General features: G+C 41.6%; 1 long non-coding RNA gene across 7 annotated transcripts in view; it reads right to left on the bottom strand.

Moving 5' to 3' along the window:
- LOC128075335 (uncharacterized) overlaps positions 1-24957 on the bottom strand; it is a 367001-nt gene that overhangs the window by 203328 nt on the left and 138716 nt on the right. For 6 of the 7 annotated variants that reach the window (XR_008203769.1, XR_008203767.1, XR_008203766.1 and 3 more), the window contains exon 3: positions 19642-19781. This is a non-coding gene — a long non-coding RNA (uncharacterized LOC128075335). Of the gene's footprint in view, positions 1-19636; positions 19782-24957 lie in introns of all 7 variants that reach the window. The other variant, XR_008203768.1, reaches the window with a different exon arrangement.

The following is a 24957-nucleotide window of genomic DNA, read 5'->3' as shown; positions in this document are numbered from 1 at the left end:
TTTGGTATGCATTAATCAGAGCATGTTGCAGATCTCAGAGGAGGATGTGAAATCTCTCAAGGTTTGAGAATGGATGTGTTTGGGGTTCTGGTTTGACTTCTCAAAGCAAAAGTCAAGCAGTGAAACGTGGGTTTCAGACTGTCTAGTAATTCAGAGATGTTATGAGCCAGCTCTATTTTCAATTCTAGCCATGCTTCTTATGAAAACGGGTTTCTTTCTTTTCTTCTCACCTGTCAAACTGTAATAAAAGCTCCCAGTAAAATTCCTCTTTTCTTATTTTTCTTCCAGAGATCTCCGAAGCACAGAAAGAAAGGAAAACATAGAAATTAGGAGATTATTAATGACTCGATCAACTATGAATCTCAGAGGTAAAGAGAGCCATTATCACTTCTGGGGTATTTTAGCTAAACATTGGAAGAAATTCCAGGAGTTTGAAGCCTTGAGTTCATTCAAATTAAAAGAAGTATGATATTCCCTAAAGAAATTCAAAGATTAGGCCTTCAAATAGGTTTTCTTCAACACCTCAGAAGGGAAGCTCCCCTACCTTCTTATGTCTCTACACCCTTCAACAGGCTCTTTGACCTTAATGAGATGCTATTTGCTGATTTGGAGTCTCAGTCCCAGCAGTGAGTTCGTAATAAGAGTCAGCTGAAGAAAGGCTGCTTCCCTACCTTCCAATGGCTTCACATTTTACACCATCAGGCTACATATTACTTCTGCCAGCTCTCAGAAGGATGTCAAATTGAGTAAAAATTCAAAAAGCAGAAAGCTCATTGAAAGTATAAACTCAGCTAAAGTGTTAAAATGCAGCATTATCTCTGGCTGGGAGGCAGCTTTCATAAACGGTACAGAAAAGCAATCAAATTAGAAGATAAATACAACCTGGAAACAGCAGGAAAAGTTATACTGAACATAAATCTGCTTGTGATAATTTTAATTAAAGCTGAATGTGATACAGTGTTCAATATGATATTTCCTTCATTCCTGTTTATTATTGGGATTACATCTGTATATGCTGCTCAGCTGTAGGCCTCCACCATCGAGACGAAGGAATTTCAGATACAGTGAGGCCAAAATAAAAGGCTAAGAGAAAATCAGCAAGGAAAGCATATTAAAAGAATAAAAAATAAAAAGAAGAACAGGAAGAAGCACAGTTGCTGTTGTAAGCCTTCCCCTCTTGCTCCCACTGGGCTGCTGTGTTGACCACATGTTCCATACCTGGCCATATTAGCTCTAAGTGATTTTCTTTTTTGAAGTTTGAGCTTAAACATGGAACTGGTTTTCCTGAGCTACTGCTTCCACCCTCATACACTGGTTCCTGGTGCTGGCAATGAGCCTTTCTCTTCTCCTTAATCTCCTTTTGTAATCAGGAGTGCCAAGGAGTTGCTCTCCGTCCCTCATCTCATTGTGGACTCGAGCCTTCAGCGGGCACGATCAGCTTCTGCTCACACCCTATGGCTCAGGACAAGGTCCTTCCCTGAGGGGAGGCACAGCTTCTTGGCATAATTGTACGATGCTGCATCCCTGAATCTCTATCAAACAGCAGATGCAACCAGCACACTCTCTTCCCACGTAAATATTTTTCACATATCCAGAAAAACTAGATTACCCAACCAGCAGCAGCACAAGGAAGAAAACAGTTTTATGGTGTCGTGAGGGCAAAGATTTCTAAATACCTTCCTGTTCTCTACTGGGAGAATATCAAAGGTTTTGCCATTCCCCAGATGACTCAGCAACCAAAGCAAACCACTCACATTCTGTCTGCTTCTTTAGGCATGTTTGTTTAGTCCACGCTTACTAACAGCAAGAACATCCCACATGGTACAAAGACAAAAAAAAGAGAAATGATGTTCCACCCTTGAGTGGAATGCTTCAAGATGCAGCTTTATCCCTGCCCTGATTTCCTTTCTAGAAATCACTTTGGCCAGCATTTGCATCACTAGCTAAAGAAAACTTAATTTTTAGCTTCAACAAACTGGTGCCCCCCTAAAAATTTGTTGGGAAAATTCCCATTCTGCTCAGTTATAACATATAGATGACCGCAGTGGTTTCCATAGTCCGAATTCTTCATTCCCCAAGGTGGATCAGGGTGAGAATTTGATCCTACAGATAGTTACGCCTAGCAAGTGCAGCCTTATTGGAACCATAAGGAGCCCTGTGCAGCTGACCTATATCCCTGCATTGGCACACCCTGGCCTAGCTGAACCACTGCTCTGACAAAAAAAATACTGTAGCATTTCAGCAAACCTGACGGAGATGCTCTCAGGTGATTGAGGAATGGTTGTGCTCCTGTACCAGAATTTTCTAAGAGACCAGATATTTCAGGATTGTGAAAACTGAAAAGAAAGGAAGATGTTCGGCTGTTTATGAGAATCCTATTTCCCTAGTCTCAGATGCCTATGCTTCGTGGAATTGTGTCATCACAGGCTGGGGATATCTGCTTACAACTTTTGAAGGAGATCTTTAGTCATAATCTATCAAAGCTTTAAATGAACGTGAAACCAAGGAGACAAAATGAATAACTCACTCTAATGGAATAGCAGATGGTAAGATCTCACAGCACATCATAGTAGTGTTCCAGCATCCATTATATAATGTTTCTTTTTCCGAGTGAGAATAGTGCTCATTCTTGCTGTTTAATGTCTACAAGGTCTGGTAGAGACTAAATCATGATAAGAGCCACAGACATTTTGGAAAGCCTGAAATTGGATAAGTGTCAGTCACTATCACCTCCATCAACCTTAACTTCCTTAGTCACAATGTAAACAGCTTTACGTAGTTTTATTTCATCATTTACTGAGAGGGAAAAAAAATATATATCCTAAACACTTCTGGACAGCAGCTGTGGATGGAAAATATATAGGATGGTGAAGCTTGTGAAGTGCGCAAGAAAAACAGCACTAGTTAAACATCTCTGAAGATTGGGAATCCCAGCACATGCATTTCAGAAAAGGGAGGGATGCTGCATTTCACAACAAAATGTCTTCAAAATAAAATAAAAATAATTGCTTTGGGGACCCAAGTTAAAATGCAGGTGTTTTGAGGGGAACATAAACATTTTTTCCTAAATGAGGCGTTGAGGGCTGGGAGAAGGGCAGTAAAATTAGTGGAATTACTGCCTGATTTTAACCAGATGATTGCTGCAGTTGGACACCAGTGTGGTTTCATTAGGGACTCTAATTTACAAGCCATTCGTTGCATTCCAGGGGAACACAGCAATTCCCCCCACTCCTAAAGAATGCCAGCACCGAGCTTTATGGCAGCAATGCCTGGCTACAGGCTCATTGGCTTTGGGGCTTTTTTGTCATTGTAGCTATTTTTGGTTGGTTTTTTTTAAGGCCAGCTTGACTCAAGTGCTGCAGCCAAACTCCTTGGGAAGGGAAACAGTGACACTGCCTTAACTTGGGTAGGTATCACAGAAATCTGTGTAAATACCTCTCAGCATAGAGAACATATGGTCCTTCTAAGAGCTACCCAGATTTATACATAAAGTGCAACCAGAAATTACATCATTTCAGTACTAGATATTAGTATACTTCAGATATAAAATGACCCTTTTCCTGGCCTTCCATTTAGATCCTATCTTGTCAATAAAGCATAGTCCTGGAAGCTTGCAGCAGATGAGCTTTTGGCCCGATGTGACCTAGCTCAACATAAATTTGTCTGACCTTCCTAGAGGCAAATGGCCTAATGAACACCATGGATAGAGATTTCCACGTAGCCAACCCTTGGGATCTGGTATTACTTTCAGAAGTATGAAATTTCTACCCCAACTCACCTTGCAAAGCAGGACTAATTATTTTCTTTGACAAATAACTCACAGCTCTCCCAGATTCCTTCTGTTCACTCTACACAGTCATCATCTGGATGCATCCACACCACATCAACACAGCTTTCTCTCATACCCCTAAGTTTGATTCCATTGCCACAGGGTAAGCCACCAAAGCAAAAAAAAAAAAAAAAAAAAGATAATGTGAACTATTGTTGCATGGGTTCAGACCCCTCTCTGTAGAGGGCAAACATCCTTTTGACATCACATTTTCTGTTTTTCTCTTATTCCCTCTTTCTAATGCTTTTTCTCACTTTTCTATCGAGAGCTGCAACAGTTTCCTTTTTTGTCCAATCCGCTTCTTTCACTGTGCTGCTTGCAATTTTCGTTTACATTTTCAATATGCCTGAGTTTCATTTTTCCCCAATGATTTCCCTCTTGGCTCACCCACCTCCAATTTTGGTAGGCTCGCCGAGGTCCAATGGCCATGGTTAATGTTTGCCTGCTGTTAATCCTAACCCTCACACCTAAATTATGATTAAATATAGTGAACAGAGCCCTGAAGCCGGAGGGGGTTTTGAGTCTGTCATCAAGTAGTTACAATATGTGCATGTTACATATTAACGAAGCCTACAAATGCAGGAAGTGAGGTTTCCTTTCAGTTGTAATATTTGTCTCCTATTTTTTGAGGGCAACCATTTTGGTCTACCCCCACCTCTCCTTTGCTCCTGTCAGATCTCTCAAGTCCTGTTGGGTTGCCTCAGCTATACTTTTCAATGCAAAACCTCTTCTTTAAAACCCCAAACAGACTGAGTAAATAATATCCTTCCCCCAAGGCAGGAATGAACTAGCAGAGCAGGAACCATGCTGGCGGAGGAGTAACCTCACATATGAGAAAGGGAAAGATCAAGTCCTCCGGCGTTAATTCATTCCTTGGGACCTTCCATCCTACTTGAGAATCTGTATTGAAATATTGTTCGGTCTTCATCTTGATCAAATTCAAATTAACTGTCTTGTATCTTGGCTTGTTCAAATCATTTACATTACTTTGTTTTGTTTTTTGAACTGCACGGGGCTTGTGTTGGTGCAGGTAAAATTGGGCACCTTACCCCTCTTCCAAAGACACTTTGATTGAGAAGATATGATGCCTACATCAGTTCCAACTATTCACTTCAAATATTTCTCAATGAGTATTTGGGTCTTTTTTTGTCTGCCAAACAAATGTGTGTGGATCAGTTCTGCATCCTGTGATGTCTTTGTTATCTGTAAATATTTGCTAGCAGATTGTATGATCAAGTGGCAGCCTACTAATATCTGCAAACGCTTCTCTCCAGAAATACCTAGGGATCATTACTCTGGTCACTACCTGTATGTGGGAGCCACCTGGGCTGCAGGGTGATGATGTTAGTCCAGAACTGAGTGAAACTTTATAACCTGCATGATGATTTATGGCAAGAAGTAAATGGAAAAAAAAAAAAGAAAAAAACCCACTTCCTTTCCAGATTACATTTTAAGCTATTTTTGCTACTACATGGGAAAGCACACTGATTTGCACAAGGACTCATCTGTGCAGGTAACTGAGCTGATACAGCCAGCCAAAAAGCAACCAATTGCCTTCATCAAGGAAAGAGCTAACCTAACAGAAATCTTAATTTGACCGTGTGGTTGAAATAAAATAATTTCAGTCGGTTGAATGGAGTAAATACAAAATTGACCAGACCCTTTCCATTATTCATTTTGCCCACTGAAAATCTTTGTGCATGAAAAATACCCTTATAACTTACTGTGGTATCTTTCCATTCTTCTACAACTCCAAGATGGCGAAGGCCCCAACACTCATCTTCCTGTAGTTTATGAAGCAGTTATTTTTACGTTCAGACTATCAGACAAATTGTCGTGGAGCCACTCCCACATTCTGAACGATAATAGACTTGGAAGACCTTTAATTTGCTCAGTTGATGTTTGTTGCTACGCAGTATTCAGCAAACCACCAGGACATTTTTGAATGTTTCATTTTTACCCTTTTTTTTAGTTCTTCCTCAATTTTCACTCAAATTTAGGCTTGTATCTCACCTAAATATTTTAATTCATTTGTAAAACCAAACAAAATATTCTGTAAGTGTAAAAGATGCAGAGGAACTCTTTGTATTAACCAATTTCTAGGAGTTTCTCTTGGTACAAACAAAGAACAATCCTGCATGAAATATTTCCTGTTGCTATTTAGAGACCCTTTGAGACTGCACTTCTTGTTTTCCTAAGATCACCTTGTGTAATTGAGGGCTAAAACGCAGGGCAATTTGCTCAGATCCCTCCCCAGTCTGCTTATCATCACCTCATGGATATATGCAATGGACATTTAAAAAAAAACAGTCGAACAAAAGAAGCTGAAATGCTTTAAACAGTGAAGCCAGGAAACTTCTGGAGCTGAATATGTTAAAAGCTCGTCATTTTGGACAACATTTTAAATGAGAGATCCAGTATTTCACAAAGATAAAAATAACACATCAAAATTCAGTTCACTTACTAAAGGAAACACTGTTCTTTTTAGTTGCAATTCTTGAACATTACCAAAATTGTCTTTTTTTTTTTTTTTAATTACTCTCCTTTAGTCATAAGTATGACTGTGGACATGTGAACAGAGGAATTGAGATAATCTTCTAAGATAAAAAGATTTTCAGAATAAGATGCCCTGTTTTATGAAAAGCCCTGCTGAGAAGGTCTTCAGGTAAGGTTAGAAACTGGAGTATCATGACTGATCAAGAAGACAGCACAAATCTTACGTCCCTTCATAATTTATATAATTGAAATTGCTGGGTTTTACGGGTTTGTTTATTAGCTCTGTGCACAACCATCAGAGATGTTGTAAGATTAGAAAGATTTAACACTCTATATTTAATGCTACAGGAAAATGACTTCTGAATAATTCACTGAAAATGTAATGCCCTCCTTGAGAAGATATCGGTTGGATACGGTTGGACTGGGTGATCTTTTAGGTCTTTTCCAACCTTGGTGATTCTATGATTCTATGATATGAAACACTGCGAGAAAGCAAGTCAGATAAGGTCTCAAGACATCTCCCCTCTCCCAAATGGGAAGTTGATGTCAGTAGTGTGAAGACCTGCTCCATCTCTGCTGCAGAGATCCTGAGGAAGCTCTAAGGTGAAGCAGAGCACAGATGTTGTACACCAGTGCTCTGCTGCTGAAAGGGGATAAATGACTAATGGCTTTCACAAAAGGCCAAACAGAGCGCCGTAAGATCCTAAAAGTGCCTAAGACGTGTTTCAGCATTTTTTCTATAATTATCTCACTTCTAGGCCAAACTTGACAGAAAACCCATTTGGTTTTGTGAGAAATACTCTTGTTTAGGAATGCAGATGTTGCTGAGACTCAGAAGGAAGCCTACTTTCACTTGGCCAGCTGTCTCCTAACAAGATGTCCACAGACTATTCACTGTATCCTTAACACTTAATCCAGACAGACAATGACTTAATGCTAGCTCTTGACACAAATAGACACTGCACTGTATCAAATGAGGCTGAAGCCACCAAAATATTTCTCATCTGAGAGTAAATGCATCTGAACCTAAATTCGGGAGTCTGCTCAGTAAACATTACCAAAGGAGAAATAAACATATTCTGTTGGCCTGAACTACCTTAACTCTCTCAGCTGCAGAAGGAAAATACAGAACGAGAGAAAAAGGAATGTTTAGACATAATTTAGAGGATGGAAGTTGTCTCTTTGTGTTTAGAGGATCTCACAATATCTGACCACAGTCATGTGTGCTAGTTGATATCTACCCCTTGCCCAAAAATATGTTCAGACAGATGGAGAGTGAGATTGCTGGGATGTGATTATCAAAAATAAAACCACAGACCTGGATGAGCTAATGTTGTTCCAGATGCATTATCTTATGATCTCCAGGAAGAGAAGAAAGGAAGATAGAATCCTCCCTTAGAGAGGGCTTTCAGCAGGCTTAATCTCCCCACTGCATGAGAAGAAATTGCTGCCTAAAACTGGAAGGGATCTCTGAGTCAAAATCAGAAAAAGCCAGGTCTGAAGGAACAGCAGACAAACTGCAGAGTGAATCCAAAGTTTCCATTGGTCTGTGGTGACACAAAAGGATCCCAGAGTTCTTCCTCTACTCTGTATTATTCAGAAAATGTTGGCTTACTATTTTTCTTTCCATTTACTTCCTCCCCATCCCCTCCCCCACCACCCCCTCCAGGGCCACCTTTCCTCTTTCCCCCAAAAAGCTTACAAATTGTACTGCAAAACTCAACCAAAATCAAACCTTTCAAAAAACTTTTCAGGGAAATATTTTCAAACAAAATCTCACTGAATGGGATGGCACTTAAGGCATTCAAAGAAGGGCTGCTTCTGAACAGATTTCACTTTAGAAATACTTCCAGATCAACTGTCATATCTTTAAAGCCTTCTGACTCCCCTGGAGAGGAGTGGCTGTGTCAGATGCAACACACAGGGCACTGCAGTGGGGCTCACTTTGGTGCCTGTGCCCTTGGCCCATGGGCCGCTGAGCTCACCAAAGATGTCTCTGCTCTCCAAGGGACATCCGAAGCTCCAGGCATGTCCCACAGCCACTGCAGGGATGGCTCTTTGCCCCATACAGTGACCATTAGCTGAAAACTTTGAAAAGCAAAGGTCATTGGAATGCCCTGGCAATATTCATATGCTTGAAAAGCACCTGGGTGCCTTTGTGTACCCAGACCTTACTGCTGTTACATAAAACCAAGAATTTACTTTCTAAAACAGGATACATTCTTTCTCTTTTATACATGCCATATAAGCCAGTTTCTCTGCCTTCAAAAGAGTTATCCCATATTTAAAATAATGTGGTAGGGAGCAGAATTCATTCCTCAGTAAGCTGTAGAGCAAAAGCTGTGAAGCAAAGGATGCTTTGACCATTGTTTCCTCATTGTTAAAAGGTGAAAACCTCAGACAGCAGGGGAAAAAAAAAAGAAGAGAGAGAGAGAGAGAGAGAGACAGTTTTAAGGGCTTTTAAAATATCTAATGCTCCAAGATCTAAATTGGCCAGGAGCCAAGCAATGTCTTAAAGGGACAAGCACTTTATTATACTTTCTAATTCTTCCAAAGTCTGTCTGTAGGATATATGAGATGGCTCTAATATGACTACTCTATTCTCATCCTCCAGTGGAATACTCTGGTCTCAGCTCATAAATTGAAAATGGAAAATCAGTAAATCAGCGTGGACTGTTTCAGAGGGACATTGTGAATTTCCAGTCAAATCTTCTGGTTTATCTTAAATATTTCATCTTAATGTCACCTTTAGAAAAATCTTTCATTCAAGTAAGTTACAACATCTACTTCTAAACTGATTACACTCCCCCACTGACCTTCTGGAGAAAGGCTTCCACCGCAGTACAAATACCACATTGGCAGCAATCTGTTATAGCTCAGGAAGACGAGTTTTTGGAATTATGACGATCCTTAAAACCATCCCAAGACACGTTGCACTGAACAAATAAGGCAAGAGGAAGTCCTCATCACCGTCACACAGAAAATACATTGCAGTGGCTCTTGTCTAAGGCTCCTTTTCAGGGTCTGCCATATCTGGGAAGGATTTCCATATCCTTTATATCAGCATTACCAGCACACCAATATTCATCATAATTTGCAGGGCCAGACTACTTTTCCGTGTTGCCACGTTTCAGCAGTCGAAGAACAAGAAGCCAAGGAGATGCAGTAGAGGTGAGAAGGATTAAAAGAGATACAGATGAATACCCTCAATGAGTCTCTCAGGTAAAGCCCAGCTGAATCTTCTAATAACAATAATAGCCACATCCTCCCCTGAGGAGGAACGTTTCCCAAAAGCCCACAGAAATGCCTAAAAGGAAAAGCTTTAACTGAAAAACTGTATCATGAAATGCATTACCAATCTCCTTCATTCCAACCCAACGCCAGTTGTACTTGGTGATAAACAATAGGTGCTTGAAATGCAATTCTTTATTCTGCTGCTAAAATTATCGAGGAGTTACCTGAGAAATACGCGCTATAGAATTGTTCAGCAGCTTGACTCTGCCCTCTCCCTTCCCACCCTGGACTTCTTCTGTTGTCGTCTGAGTGGAGGTGACTTTGTTTTTCAGGACTTTAAATGAAGCTGGGAATTTCCATGGCTGCTTATTTATACAGAGCTATACTCCACAGTTAATTCACCCTGACAAGAATGATGTTGAGCTTTCTTGCCATATGATCTTGTATTTAAGATCCTGTCAGTTTTGAGGACTCCAAATAAACCTTCCTTTAAATATTTAATACTCTTCAGTGATATATGCCTTTAGGCTCTAAGCCTGGTCCAACCATCAAAACTTAAGAGTTTTCTATATTCCTCAACGCCACAATCTTCCCACATAAATTAAATTCGCACTTCAATTTCTACAGTGGATTCCAAGTTGTTTTCTTCTCATTTTCTATTCCCCTATATCTAGGAAAAAAAAAAATAAAAAGCTTAGTTCCTTTTACAGGACTTCTGAGGTCTTTGCATAGTAAAGCCACCCCATCCCTAAAAATAAATAGCCAGAATATTTTATGGCAATGTTTCTGACACTGTAAAATGTTCTCTATATCTTGCTTCCTTTTTTTTTTTTTTTTTTGGTAAAACAAGTCAAAGAAAGGATGATTCTTCTGCCTACTTCTCTGACCTTCTGACTTCCTTCCTTTTGTCCTAGTAACTACAGAAATAAGAGAAACAACGGAGTCCCTGACACGGAACAGAGATCTTCATCGAGTAAACAGAAGCCACCTTGCAATGTTGACCCATTGAAATGCCGTGGTAAATGCAGGCTTTGACCAAAGCAGCCAATAGCTTGGTGTTCTGGTGCCTCACCCAGCTCACTAAAAGAATCAGATGTTAGAGCTCTTCTTTTGAATTAGATTAAGAGAGGCTTGGACCTCTGCCTCCACTAACTATACAGACCTGTGTAGCCTCAGGTCAACTCATTCAGGCTTCTCAACACTGGGAAGGGAAAAGAGGCTGAAGAAGTTGGTGAATCAGAGGTTTCCTCTCATCTTTCCTTTCCCAACCAGCAGCTTCATCAACCAGCAGAGTTCACAAGGTATATAAGGACTGGGTCCTCCTAGGCAAGAGTTCTTTGCTCCGTGATGCTTCAGCTCCGGCTGTACTTATCCTTCCCCTGTCCCTTCTTATCTGTGCTTCTGAGTGTGTCACACACTCTCTTACTTACCTGAATCACAGGATGTGCTCTGCAGAGAACCCAAGCAGATGGGATACATCACACACCCCAGCCACAGTTATTCCCAAAGGTAAAAACACTAGAAAGGGCCTTCATCACATGAACACATAACTAAAACAAAACTGAAGTATGTGGAAGGTTCAGTTCAAGAGAGCTTCTAAGAAGTTAATTCCTAACAGCTAGAACAAATAAAATTAAAAAAAAAATCAGGCTTTACAGAACTAGGCAAAATTGCCTTTGAGTGTCAGCAATGAACACTGTATATTCTTCTAAGACTTCACAGTCCAACTGTCAGCTGTCTGTTTTCTTTCTGCTATGTGCAGAGTTTATACAGACACTCCCAGAGGAGCCTTTAATTGCATGTCATGACAAGTCTCCCAACCTCTTTGCAGCTCTTCCACTTAACACATAGTGTAAACTCACCCAATCTCCCTTCACTTTCTCCTTCCTGGATTTCTCCCTTGAAGCTCTATGGAGGCCTGTGTTGAAGCTGCATTATGATGGAGTGGACCCAGTGGAGAACTCTATAAAAAGCATCCAACCCATTTATCAGGACAGATGTCTTTAACAAGTCTACATAAAACTCACGTGTTGAAGAGTCTTAACCTGTGACTCAGTCACAAAACTAAAACCTGAAGTAACTAAGAAAGACTTTTTTCCATCATTTAGTCCTACAGTTTTTCCATAGTCTGTGCAAGAATGTCACTAGATTTTACTAACGACAGCACTGAGTGGTCCCAGCAGAGAGTCATCACCATTAGAGAGAGAGCTATGCAAACACAGAGCCTGTCCCTGCCCCGGAGTTCTTATAATATAAATAGTAAAGACAGTGGGAGGGAAAATAGAAGCACAGTGAGGTGAAACGTGTTGCTCAAGATGATACGACAGCTCAGGAGTCACTGCAGAGTATTGCCTCCCTGCATGTTTCTGTAAGAAGTTTGGCTTTGCATTTGAAAAAAAAAAAATGTCAAAGCAATTCTCATGGCAAAGATTTTGTAGTCTGGTTATACTTGTAACAGAACTGTGTAGAACATCGTGTCTCAGCTGATCTGCTTTTGTGATTCTCAGAGCAAATTTTCTCAATATTCAAGTGGAAGAGACATTTCTTTTTCGCTGTTGCTGCTTCAAACCAGCATCCAAAAATTAAGTTGCTACAGTGGAAGAACTGTGTGTTTGCAACTGATTCCTCCCCCCTCCACTGCAGCCATGGTTTAACAGCACATTTAAGCACATGTTTAACCACACAAGTAGCTCTATGCCCATCAATGAAACTACCTGCACTTAAAATTAAGCACTTGTTTAAGGGCAAGATGTAGAGAGACACATAGTGGGATTTTAAAAACCCCTTGAGTATTCAGTGGAAGTTAGGTGCTTAATGCACTTAAGAGACATTAGAAAATCCCACTGAGATGGTGTATCTGCAGCTGAATGCCTCTGGAAGTCTGGCAGTGAGGCTCAGAATGATACAGCAGTCAGCTGCAGCAAGAATTACACCTCTAAAGAAGTCCCGATTGTACAGAGAATTTGCAAGAGATACAGCTAGAAGGGGTGGAGGATTGGCTGCACTTTCTAGAAGACATTTTGGAGCCACCCTGTACAACAGTCACAGACCTCACTCATCTCTTCCCATCCTGTCTTACTAAATCCTCTAACGGAGCTGTCTCTGTGTTCCTCCTTGCTGACCAATCCTGTCCTGATCCTTCAAAGGGGACCCAAAAGACCCTGGGACAAACAGCTCACACTCAGCACCAATCTCCATCCTCACAGCCCTCCTGCTCACCCAGCAACACATCCAAACGCCTGAGGCCAAAAGCTAAACAAACACCCCTAACAAAGCAATATAATTTTTCTAAGCTAATGAGAAGAAGGCAGCGACTCGAAGCCACAGGTATGAACCCTACAGGACAACAAGCCGAGGAGATAAGCCCCCACTTTCCACACGAGCTAACAGAGGTCACGCTGGCCAGAGTTTGAATCTTTCTGGCAAGCAGCTCACTGCAGCTCTACACCTGGCTGGGTTTAATTTGTTATTTATGTCAGCTTTGCATATTTGTAAAGTTCAAGGGTTTATTGCCCTGGCCTGACCTTGCCAAGTCAGAGCTCACATGTGGTTCTCTAGTAGCAATTTCTTTCTAATAAACTTTACTTGAAAGAACATGTGTGATAGATTTTGTTGATGATTAAAAAGAATGGGGCTATGTTCATTGTTAGCCAAGCTGGTTTTGAAGTTTTGTTGGAAGTCACCTCTGTTCTCATTTTTTAAAAAATGTCCCCTTCCCCCCTCACCCCTTTATTTTACTGCACACCCTAATTGTGTTTCATGTTGAAGCATGTAGCATTGTTTGTGTCTATACAGTAAAGACACTCCCCCCACCATGTGCTTATTAAGATCATTAAATTAAACAACATTATTCAGAGTTGTTCTTTAATCAGAGCATGTGCAAGCAACCAAAACCTGGGTGCACACAAAGCATGAAAATGCAAGTCCCTGATGTACAGACATGCAGAAAGCAACCGATGCCTGATGCACTTTTCACAGGCCCCAAAGGCTGTTGCACCCAATATATTTTGTTTTTCCACATTAACAAAGGAAACAAATATTTTCTGTCCTTAAGATCCTAGCTTCACTGGAAACAACAGCAAGTTCATTTTGCCTTCAAAGGGCTCAGAAATTCACCCCCTTATGCTCTAAAACAAATAAGCAGTGGTTCCCTGAGTAGTGGAACTTCTAAAACCTGCTATTTTGGGCTTTCTGCTTGGTAGATTCTCCTGTGGCTAAAAACATGATTGTGCCTGTGGTTTTTTACCTTGATACATTTACAGGGAACAATTCCAACCCCCTGGGTGCCACACAAACTTGAGTGCTAGATGCATTGTGGGGACTGCTATAACCGAGCACTTTGTGCTTTTGCCCACGAGCCTATTTTTAATCCAGCTCTGCCTATCCTTCTGCCAAGTGTGGTTGATACTGTCCATCAAGTTTGAAAGTTATTAGGAGCAGAGAGATAGACAGACAATCAGATTGGAAAATCCAGCTGAAAGCACTATAACACTGCTAGCACATCCTAAAATATTCTCCTCCCCTACAACTCCATTTTCCCACTGCTTGTTCCATTTCCAGCTTAGGCCCCAATTCTGAAGAGATAGCATTAAGGAAGTTCTCCTCTGATGCATGCCAGCAAGTTAGCATGTGCTTCTGTGATTACTTGAACAGCATGTATGTACAAGTACTCTCCGGAATCAACAGCTTCGACTGTAAATCATTTGAGGCAGGATTGCCATTTATTAAATTCATGCACAACGACCTGCCTGAGATCCCTAACGCTGCTGTAAAATGACTAAATAAGTATATAATACTGACATTCATACTCCGACAGCAGCCACAAGACTTCCCATTAAATGAAGAGCTCAAGAGGCAATTGTGTCTAACAGGCAAAGCAGGGACTGGGAAACTGAATTTCTGGTTGTTGCTTACTGTGTGAGGCCAAGATGCTCCCCTATGAACAGGACACTGGCCTAAGAAATTGATAGCCTGACACAAGCCTTTCCTTCTGCTAAGTGGCGAACACTTGTTGGAATTATGCTTATTATGGGTTGGCCTAGGAAAGCTGCAGGGCAATCAGCAACGATCAGCAGCATGCCATCTGAATGTAAGAGCTCAGCCTTCAGTCCTATCTGACATTTGCTTCCCCCAGTGCCACTTAAACGAATCTTAAATCTCCTTGTTTATCTTCTGTTTGTATGAGATGACTTTTCAGAGGAGCTGGGCAATTTCAGCAAACCAATATTTACGTGTGTATGCATGTATCTGCACAACTCCAAACACTTCTTTTTCTTTCCTTTCTCTTCTCTTTCATTGGTACATCTGCTGTCTCTGTCTCCATATGCAGTCTTACTTTTCCCATCTCTTTCTCCTTTCCAAGTCTTCCTCTCACATCATCTTAGCTCTAAGTATCGCTCCCTGACCCTACTAACATCACATTTTAATCAGATAGCACCTCCTTTTCCTCTTGCAAAACTCTGTTATATCGTTCACACTTGAAATGCAACAGATAGTTTAGCAAGAGCACATTTTTGCAAGGAACAACCAAATAAAGGGGATCCAAATCCAACTAAAGAGCCTTGCTTTCAAAAGGGTACAACAGAGAGTAAAGTGAAATTAGAGTTTCTAAAGCAAGCTGGAAAAGTTTCAGCAAAGTCTTAGCCCTCATTCTGATTACAGCTTAATTGGACACCCTGGTGTTTGAAGGGGCTCAGTGGAAAATAAAACAAATGTGCCTATTGTTCTTAGAATAAGTATTATAATAATAATCATTCTTTAAGCATCAGTAGTGCCTTTCATCTAAGGGCCATAAAGCACTGTGCAAACATTAATGAACTAAGCCTCTCAGTGCTCCTGTAAACAAGGTAGATATTTTAGACCGTTTTAAAATGAAGAGTGAGGTCCAACAAAGACAACAGCAATATGTTTCTTATGTTTGCAGTTGGTTACTTAAATCTATGTACAACTAGACCCAATGTAAGAATTGTCTGGTTTTCAGAAGTAATAAGTAACCTCAGTTCCAATGGCTTTTGGAAGCATGTAGCATCTTTAAAGCTCATTTCCCACTTCAGCTGCTTTAAAAGTATGTGCTCAGATGCCTCTCAAGATCTCTGTCAGAATCAAGCAACAAGCCTGTGCAAGGATCAGAGGAATTTAGGACTCCTGGTTCCTAGTCCCTTCATCTACACGAAGTCTGCCATGATTTCTGTAGCACAGCTATTATCCCATAAAGACCTAGCCAGTCTTCACTTTCAGCATGAGCAATTCTATTGAATACAATACTGAACACAGTGAATACAGTTGATTTGGTGTGCACAGGTATCTACAGATTAAACCTCGCTCACTTCCCTTTCTAGACTTCAGTAGACATACTTGGATGGCTTCATATAACCACTCAATAGTTTTAAACATGAAGTGGAGCTAAATCCCCAAGAAATTTTGCTTCATCAACACATGCTAACTATCTGGAGATTGGTTAAGAAATTTGTAAGCATCATTTCCCATGCGCTGGCTTAACAAGAAGCTTTTATCCTTGCTTTCAGCCAATCCCAGTGCTAAACAGAACACTGCCCAATTTATTTTTTTAACAAGGTTCTCTGCTATTGAAACCAGTATGAAGTGCAATTTATGGGCTTAACATTCAACTGTTAAATTATCCTCCCAACATCTTTCCAGGCCACTCTCTTAGCTCTTCAGAAGAATATTTTATTGGAAAGGGTAAATGTATAAAAATCTACTGTTAAAACACTTAACAAATCTCCCCTGTCAGGCCAGTAAACTGTAGTCCTTCCACTCTGATCTGAGATTGCTGCTTCCCTGCTCCCCCCCTCCCCACCTCCCTTTTCTTTGTTTAAAATATGCTGACCACACAGTGACCTCTCGTAACCCATTGGTCGAAAATTACAACCAGCCACACAAACAAGCAGCTCGAGGTCAGAAAGAGCAGGGTCTGCTAAAAGTTAGTAATCATACATTAATTCCCTGACATAATTAATCAAAATGAACCACCGTTATCTAGCGCGGAACCTTTAACCTATTACAAAGGGGTCAATTTGCAAACCACTTGAGCATGGGAGTTTGGTACAAATAGCATACTCCCTTCATCTGGGATGCCCTAAGTAGGCAAAAATGCCTTTGAAGTCCCAAATCTACCAGATTTAGATATAATTTCATCAATCAAGTTAAAAGGCTGCCTTCCCTCCAAAAAGGATTTCATGTAGATCTGTCATCTAGCTCTGTTCAGTGGGTGACTGAAAATCCATTTGTTAGGCTCTTTTTGTCAGGATGGAGTAGGCTGCAGTTGGCTCTACATGTCAAAATAGCTGAAAGTTTATCAAATTGAAGGCTAAGAGGCATGATTTGTGTAAGAACCTGTGCTGACCTGGTAAAGGAAGCAGTAAATCTCAGCTTTGTTATGCCAATCAGCTTCAATTCTGGAACTTAATTGTGTTTTCATTTGATATGACTATAATTACATCTATACAGTGTATCAGCCACTCACAGTGAATAAGACATAGGACTTCACACGTCTGTACAGCTCCCAGGATCACGCTGCCTCACCATCTTCCGTGCAGTCACCTGAGCAAAGTCCCTGTGAAATAATATTATCTCCATCCTATCCTAAAGGAAGGAATTGATGCCCAGAGACACACAGCCTCGACCTTTCAAGGATTTCAGTGCTCAGTTCCTTTTCAAATCTTAAATTTCCACCAACATCTGCATGAGTAAGGCAGCTCGACAGGAATTGGGAGCCTAAATACTCTTAAGATTTGGGTTTAAATGGCACGTCCAAGGTCATGCAGGAGGAACTCATAGCAAAGAGGAGAGCAGAATCCAGGTCTCTGAAGTCCACTGAATCAACTTTCCTCCATCAGATTTAAGATCCCTACAGTCCACAGAGTCCCCTTGAGTGTTATCTAATCCTCTTTCATATGTATCAATGCAAACACTCCTCCATATGTATATTTAATGTCTCTATTTATTGCATGCAAGAACGGATGAGCTGTAGAGTTTTAGAATATCATCTTATCCAGTGATATCATATATCACACAGGTGAATCTCAAGGGGTTTATGATGTTACCAAGACCCCCAAATAGAATTAATTTTAAGTCATTCACCGAATCTCATTTTCTGTGTCATATAATGTATGACCACAACAAAGATGTCAAAATATTTTAAATGACTTTACATTAGTATTAGTGCAACAACTGCATTTGGAAAGCATCACACCTACTTAAAAAGTTTCTGGGAAATGTAAAACAAAGTCATTGTTAAGGTCAGTGTTTTAGCAGAGGTCACTTGAACTACAATTCCCAATATGCACATGGAGTTGACATGTCTGGCTTTTAAAACAAAATCACAATTCATCATCTGAATGTCAGATCTGTGGCTTATGAGTTCCTGGTGTCTGAATGATTATGACACTTATAAAGTATATTTTATTATTACAGCCCACTCATTGCCACTCTCCATATGTGAAGTGATGGATATTTTAAATGTAATTCTACTTATTTATATTTATATCTTACTAGTGACAGGTAAAAAGCATCAACAAATCACGGCAATTTTTAACTAGTCAGAGACAAGATTTATTTTCAGTATAGTTAGTATGCATACTGCGGTTATTAGGAAGAGTGATTCCCACCCAGAGAATCATTGTTTAGTCACGTGTAATTAAAACAAACTCCCCAAAAAAAGGAACCTCAAAACATACAGAAATATCACACAAAGGTAAAAGGGACAATGGTAGAAATGGGCTGCGTATGGACTGCAGCATCTCCCTGTGCTGGAAGTGGCTGCTGGAATTTGTAGAGCTAAAGAAAAGGATGAGATTGCCTTCAACATACTATTTATTCAGCATGTTACCATTTCAGACTATTTAATTAAGTACATTATTAATTTATTAAGATGCTTCTGAACGTTAATTGTTAAAAAAAGTTAAGGCTGCAATAATAAAGAGTCCTGCAGTTCTTGCTCAGGTTCCTATTTGACCACCTAATTTTCCGTAGAACTGTGAGTAAACAACCTTTGCAATTAAAGACAGGTAATGACAAAAACGTATTCACATATGGAGGTGTTCCTGGACAGAAAAACATTCTGGCAGAGCATCTAACATATGCACTTTTGCTGCAGTGCTATTATAATCAAGACGAGTGAGCTCTGTACAGTCTGTAAGACTTTTGTCATTACTGCAGAGACCTTCAATAAGTGCAATGCTTCTTTCCCATCAGCTGGCATAGTTTCCTAGGACACCTTGACACGCTGCCAGACAAACCTACTGCCTGCCTCTGCTCCACTCTACACACTGCATGATCCACTACAAACTGCTGAAACCTTCACTTTGCAAGTGCCTAAAATGGATACAACTATAATTAATGACCTCTAAGGTCTCTGATAAAGCTATTTAGCATTTGCCAGGCACTTTGTGGGCTTTTGGGTCAAAAACAGTAACAGCAAGGTAGTATTATGAAGTTTCATCCTCAAGTTATAATAATATTTAATAGCAGGATCTTCACGTTGCTAGAAATAAAATCACATTGCAGAAATGTATAACAAAGAAAATGAAATTGAACACATCATCCATTCAAACAGACTTCAGGATTTACAACTTACAATCACAGAATTAGCAAGGTTGGAAACGACCTCTGAGTTCATCTAGTCCAACCATCCACCTGCCACTACTGTTGCCCACAAGCTATGTTCCTCAGTGCCACATCCCCACGGTTCTTGAACAACTCCAGGGATGGTGACACACCACCTCCCTGGGCAGTCTGTGCGAATGCCTCACCACTCTTCCTGAGAAGAAGTGTTTCCTAACATCCAACCTGAACCTCCCCTGGTTGAGGCTCCTGAGGCTCTCATCCTATCACTCTTTCCCAGGAAAAGAGGCCAACTCCCACTTTGCCACAACCTCCTTTCAGGGAGTTGTAGGGAGCAATAAGGTCTCCCATGGGCCTCCTTTCCTCCAGACTCAACAAACTTGGAGATGTTTTCTAGACCCGGACAATCACACAGCAATAAACCTGCTCTCACATAAGTAACTTCTGCAGCTGTTAACAAATGCGAAACAAGTGTGAAAATGCCAACTGCAGCACCTTACTTGCAATGTGAGGCTGCTCCAAGGTATGAATTATCTTGAGCTGATTCAGTAACATCACGTGAAGGACAAAGAGGTTGCTGGTAGCTCATTCTGCAATGCTGTTTGAGCTGCAAGGGCTTATGAGTCACGCTCCGGAGAGTCTGCAAGGAAAAACACATTACATTTTCCAGGCCACCAAAACTCAAAGTGAGAAATCTACACGTGTTCAACCCATTCCCTCCCCAACACACACAGTTTAAACCCCGGTGGGATAGGGAATTTATTTGTTAATTCTTGAGCTTAAGCCTTCATCTGAGGAAGAGACAAGCATCGAAGTCTCTCATCTCGCATGGAGATGAAAGTTTCTCAGTTGGCCTCTTCACTGCAGCCTCCCCCTTCCAGGAAGAGATGAATCCCCATGGAAGAAATCCAAAACCCCTGGCCACCCAGCATATCCATCAGAAATAAAAACATCTTCACTGAGAAAAATGCATGCGTAGAACAGAGCACAATGCAAGGCAAGCTCTGCTTGCACAGAGCTGTAGGAAATGAAAGGTAAAAGCCAAAAAAGCCAAACGGAGTGGTGTTAAGATAACAACAGGACGTTGTTTTGATCCCAGGAGATCCCGTGGTTTTTCTTTTTAATAGTGTCACATAGAGTAACTTATAAAGGAGGCAGGGAAGGTGACACAATTTTATAACTCTGCAGGGGCTTCACACCATGGGACAAGATTCCTATTGTACAGAGGAATATTGGAAAGAAAAGGGGGAAAGGAAAAAAAAAAAGAGCTTGCAAAGCAGATCTAAAATTACACCTATTCTCAAGGAAGATACAAATCTAGGCCAAAAGGATTGCTCATTACAATGAACTCCTAGGAACTTTTCTAGCAAACGCTTCACAGGTATTTATCAACTGAGCCCAGGGCAGGTGAGGAGGATCAGAAAGAAAGCAAAACAGCCTGCTTTCTCTCCACAACTCTCTCAGCCCATTTTCTACAACTGTAGAGCTTCTAGCAAGTGTGGCCAGGCCTTCTCTACCCGGAGATACTATACCACGCATCAAGAGGGCTTTTAGCTCTCTCTCTGTTCCTCCCATCATTGGCAGCAGGGGTAGGCTCCCATTGCACTAATGGGCTCTGTGTCACCTAAGAAGGATGCTCTGCCTCATACACACAACACCAACAAATCAGTTGCAAATCTCAAGCCAAAATGTGGAACAAACCCAAGATAATACCACCCTCTTATGAAAGACACTCATAAACAGTTAAGCCCAAAATAACATCAACTGGGCAGGTTCAGAGGGAGAAACAAAATGCAACAACACTGTGTGGGCATCTGCGATTCTGAAACGATAACGTGAATCCAGGACCATCAATCAATACAGTGGGATGAGTCCCCTGTCCCACTGTTGCTGTTGTGAGGTGAGGTCTCCAAAGATCTCTGCCTGAGCTAATTTCAGTTGTTTGCTGCAAAACTTCTTTTCTTCCCTTCCCACTCTGCATCACACAATGCTCTTTTTGGTGTTTCCGTTCACACTGCGGGCACTGATCCCTGCCAGGAGAGGTGTCAAAACTTCTAATAAAACGACTGCTCACGCAGAAAGTCTCACAGCTGAAATTTTGGAGCCGTACACACTCCCACACAAAGCAGGGCTGTCAGATCGGATTGCAAGGTGTCAGTTTACCCAATTCAAACCTGAGGCTCTGTTAAAAAAATGCACAACAACCCATCCCCCTACAGACACACACACGAATGCAAGACGTCAATCAAAAGTAATTAATAGTTTTCCTTCCTCTTCCGTTCTCCAAAGAATGCCAGGAGACAATAATCTGTGAACTCAAATGACTGATGAATAATATCCATGCAAAAATTAAACTGGTGGTGAAACATCCGTAGTTGTTGTCAGTGCTACCTGAAGGCCATAGTCCAGACATCTCAAATGCCTCTGCAGTGCTGTGCTGAACTGCTCTGCACAGTGTGGAGTCTGGGAGGTGACAGAAGGCGTCGGCGCAGATGGGGAGGACAGATGTGGGGTTAAGCCAGATGTGAGGGAAAGAGCTCGGGGCCAGATTGGAGCCTTCAGCACCCACCATTTACGTCAAGCAACTGTGAATGATCTCATTTCCCAAGTCATCTAGGGCAAATGTGGCTTTCTGTAGAGGAGCCAATGCTTTTGGGGGCTGGTGAAAAAATGAAGAATCCAATTGAGCTTCACTGAGACCTGCAGGGATTTAACCCAAACTCCTCCAAACTGAAGGGCAGAGTTCAGTTATCCAACAAGACCTGCACAGAAGGGCAGTGTTACAGTTTCCTGGCCCTTCACCTCAGCAGCAGGCAGCACACCAAGTGCTAGAATGCTACTTCCTTTTTAACAATTAGGTGTGCACTTACCTGCAGAAGGATACAGAGAGGCTATCAGGTCTGTGGCCCCACTCTCCTTCTCCCTCATTAACCCACAAAATCCAAGATCTGAAGATCTCAAAATGCCAGATCTGCTCCTAGCCACAACATGGATCACAGCTGCGTATCTCTGCTTTCCCCCAAACACACCCACGGATGTGTTGGATCCAATCCACGTGGATGGAAATGCATTAGTAGACAAGCAACTATAAACGTACCAAAAAAACCCCAACAACCTCCCTTTTTCTTCATGTTCCTTCTCTGGAAGAAAATCTCTCTCTTTAAAGCCTCCTGACCAGGCACATGGAGGAGGCAGACACACCTGGCTGGCAAAGCGAGCTCCCTCCAGCTGCGCGTGATCACCTCCCTTCAGCCAAACCACTCTGGCTTAACAAGGAGTGACTATTAAAACTATTGTGCAACTTCTGCTTTGCTACTTCCCATGCAGTTCCATATGTAAAGGCATGGTTCTGCAATTAAACAGTGAAGAGCAGTTTCTCAATGTATATGCTGAAATCCTTGTGTGATTACAGGTGGTAAATGACTCTAAATCATCCACTTTCACTATCTAATACACGCACTGCTTTTGTGGACAGACATCATATTATATGTTCTGAAGGTGGTTTTTTTTTCTTCCTCAAAGCTTTTTTTTGTTTTGTTTTGTTTTTTAATTTTCCTTTCCCATATTTTCGAACACATCGTCCTCTAATTCTACATCTAGCCTGAATGGCAAGAAGTCGCATGGCGCAGGTAGCTCCTCCCAGCCTGCTTGCAGGCAGCCTCACTCAAGACGACCACTACTACTCTTGCTATCTGTAAAGGGCCTTAAGTTGTTGCTGCAGCTATAACCCCATAAAGCTCTCTTCTTTTGTTCTCTTCCCGAGTCTGGTTCCTAGTACCCTTCAGACATTTTATTGATCTTTCTCCCCCTCTAGCTCATACATGCTAATTGTACCTCTGTAGCAAAACAATCTTATTATCATGTTAATTAGTGGGAGGGTTGTTGAGGGTTTCCAGTTCATTACCTGCTAATTTCAAGATAAATGAATCCACAGGTTACTAAGTAAATAAGGTCACCTATCAAGTACTTGTAAACGTGTTTGTAAACAAGGAGGGGAGATGGGGAGGGAGAGAAAGGGAAGCGTGTTTGGCTTGGATGGTGGGAAGTAGCTTTGGATACGGATTTGGCATCCCATGCTGGGGTGACTCCATTTCCCTTGAACTCATTTGTAATGGAAAGCGAATGTTTGCTGTCCACCTGGTTCCCCAGTGGGACGTTTCCTCCCTGCAACTACTTTGTGCGCTCAAAAGGCTCTTTGTGAGCAGATTACTCATTCGGAGGTTCGGTTGATTGTTGCTGCCTTTTGTGGTGAGAGCCAGGAGTGAGGACATGCACAAGGCAAAGCAGCACCAAAGGGGGAACAAAAAGCATGGTAGTGTGAGTCACATAACCTCCCCCTCCGCAGCCTCACGTGGCTCAGGGTTATTCATATTGCCTTTATACGCAGGGACACGGGACAAAGGGATTCAATGGGCGAGGGGAAATAAACAGTCAGATCCTCTGCTGGGGTAAAATGATATATTGCTTTGAAATCCATGTGTCTACACCACCCCCAAACCTCCAACGGAGATCTCTCCAAGTGGGGCAAGTGGATAAAAGGACCATGTAGAAAAGCCTATCTGAGCTATGCGGTTTGCAGAGGTAAAGTTATCAGCAGACAAAATGGAAAACGATGCTGAGTGAGCTCCCCCGGGGTCTGCCCTTGACCAGTTCTGTTCAACATGATTGTTAAAGCTAGTGAAATAAAGAATATGAGAATTAAATGTTCAGAGCACACCAAAGTGGGGAGGGCGGCCAGCTCTCAGAAAAAAAGGAAGGCAATTCAAAGAGAACATGATAAATTGGAAAGAAAAAAAAAATGGTCCAGCAAAAAAAATAAGGAATCACTCCTTGAGGGCAAGTTTGGAGTCCAAGACTGGGCAGGAACAAGACACGTGAATACAGCGAAAACCAGGCAAGGTGGTGATCCGTCATTAAAGGCATGAAGAGATGAGCAGACCTCAAGTTGAGAGGAGAGAACACTGACTGTCATGATGTTGCGGAGAAGGCAAACATCACATTAGCATTTGTAAGCAGGAGCGTTGCCAGCAGGATTCCTGAGTGACCTCCAGCCCATGCAGAGCTGGCTGGGGCCAGGTTTGGAGGGAGACATGAAAGATCAGAGCTTTGGGAATCCATCCTGTGAAAAAAAAATAAGGGGATAAGGGGGGAGTGGGAGGACAAGGAAAACAACTGTTTCAATAGAGGGTCTTCAGAAATGCAAAAGATGAAAGAAGGAAATCATTTACCCTCCACAGCCATACTGACTATGCCAGAAAGGAAAGAATTTACCTCAGGGTTGGAAGGATTCAGGCCAGGAGAAGTCAAGTGCCTGTACTCCATGTTTAGAGCCAGCTTAAGGACCAGAGAACATCCAAGACAGGTCTATTGGAGATTTGCATCCTTGTGAGGAGGCTGAAAGCTTGGCAAGGTACCGGCAAAGATTTAAAGTGTCTTGAGTTCAGGTATCTGAATGATTCCTTCAGTGCAGCTTCTTAAAGTTACGGGCAGTGAACAGTGGAGTAATTTGCATGAAGATGCTATAAAATCTTTGGAAGAAGCTGGCACAGTCTGCCTGCCTTGGAGCAGTGGGATCCAGTAGATCCCTACCCAGAACCTCCTCAGGTACCTCTCATTTTGTATATAGGCGAGAACTCACTAACCCTCCATCTGACAACAGTGTTGATGGATTCATCTTTCAAAACCCACGTTTGAGTCTGTTCCAGAGGTTTGTAGCAGTTCAGAATGGAACACAGACTTTCCAAGGGTGGTCCAATGAAGTAGACGCGAGAGGAGCTGGGCAAATTGCAGTGAGTCATCCATTTGCCCCATCCCAC

Source organism: Tympanuchus pallidicinctus, unplaced genomic scaffold (genome assembly GCF_026119805.1).
Source record: "Tympanuchus pallidicinctus isolate F22 unplaced genomic scaffold, pur_lepc_1.0 scaffold12, whole genome shotgun sequence".
Taxonomy (NCBI): Eukaryota; Metazoa; Chordata; class Aves; order Galliformes; family Phasianidae; genus Tympanuchus; species Tympanuchus pallidicinctus.
Note: the sequence above shows the minus strand (reverse complement) of the source record. Positions and strands in the feature narration are given on the sequence as shown.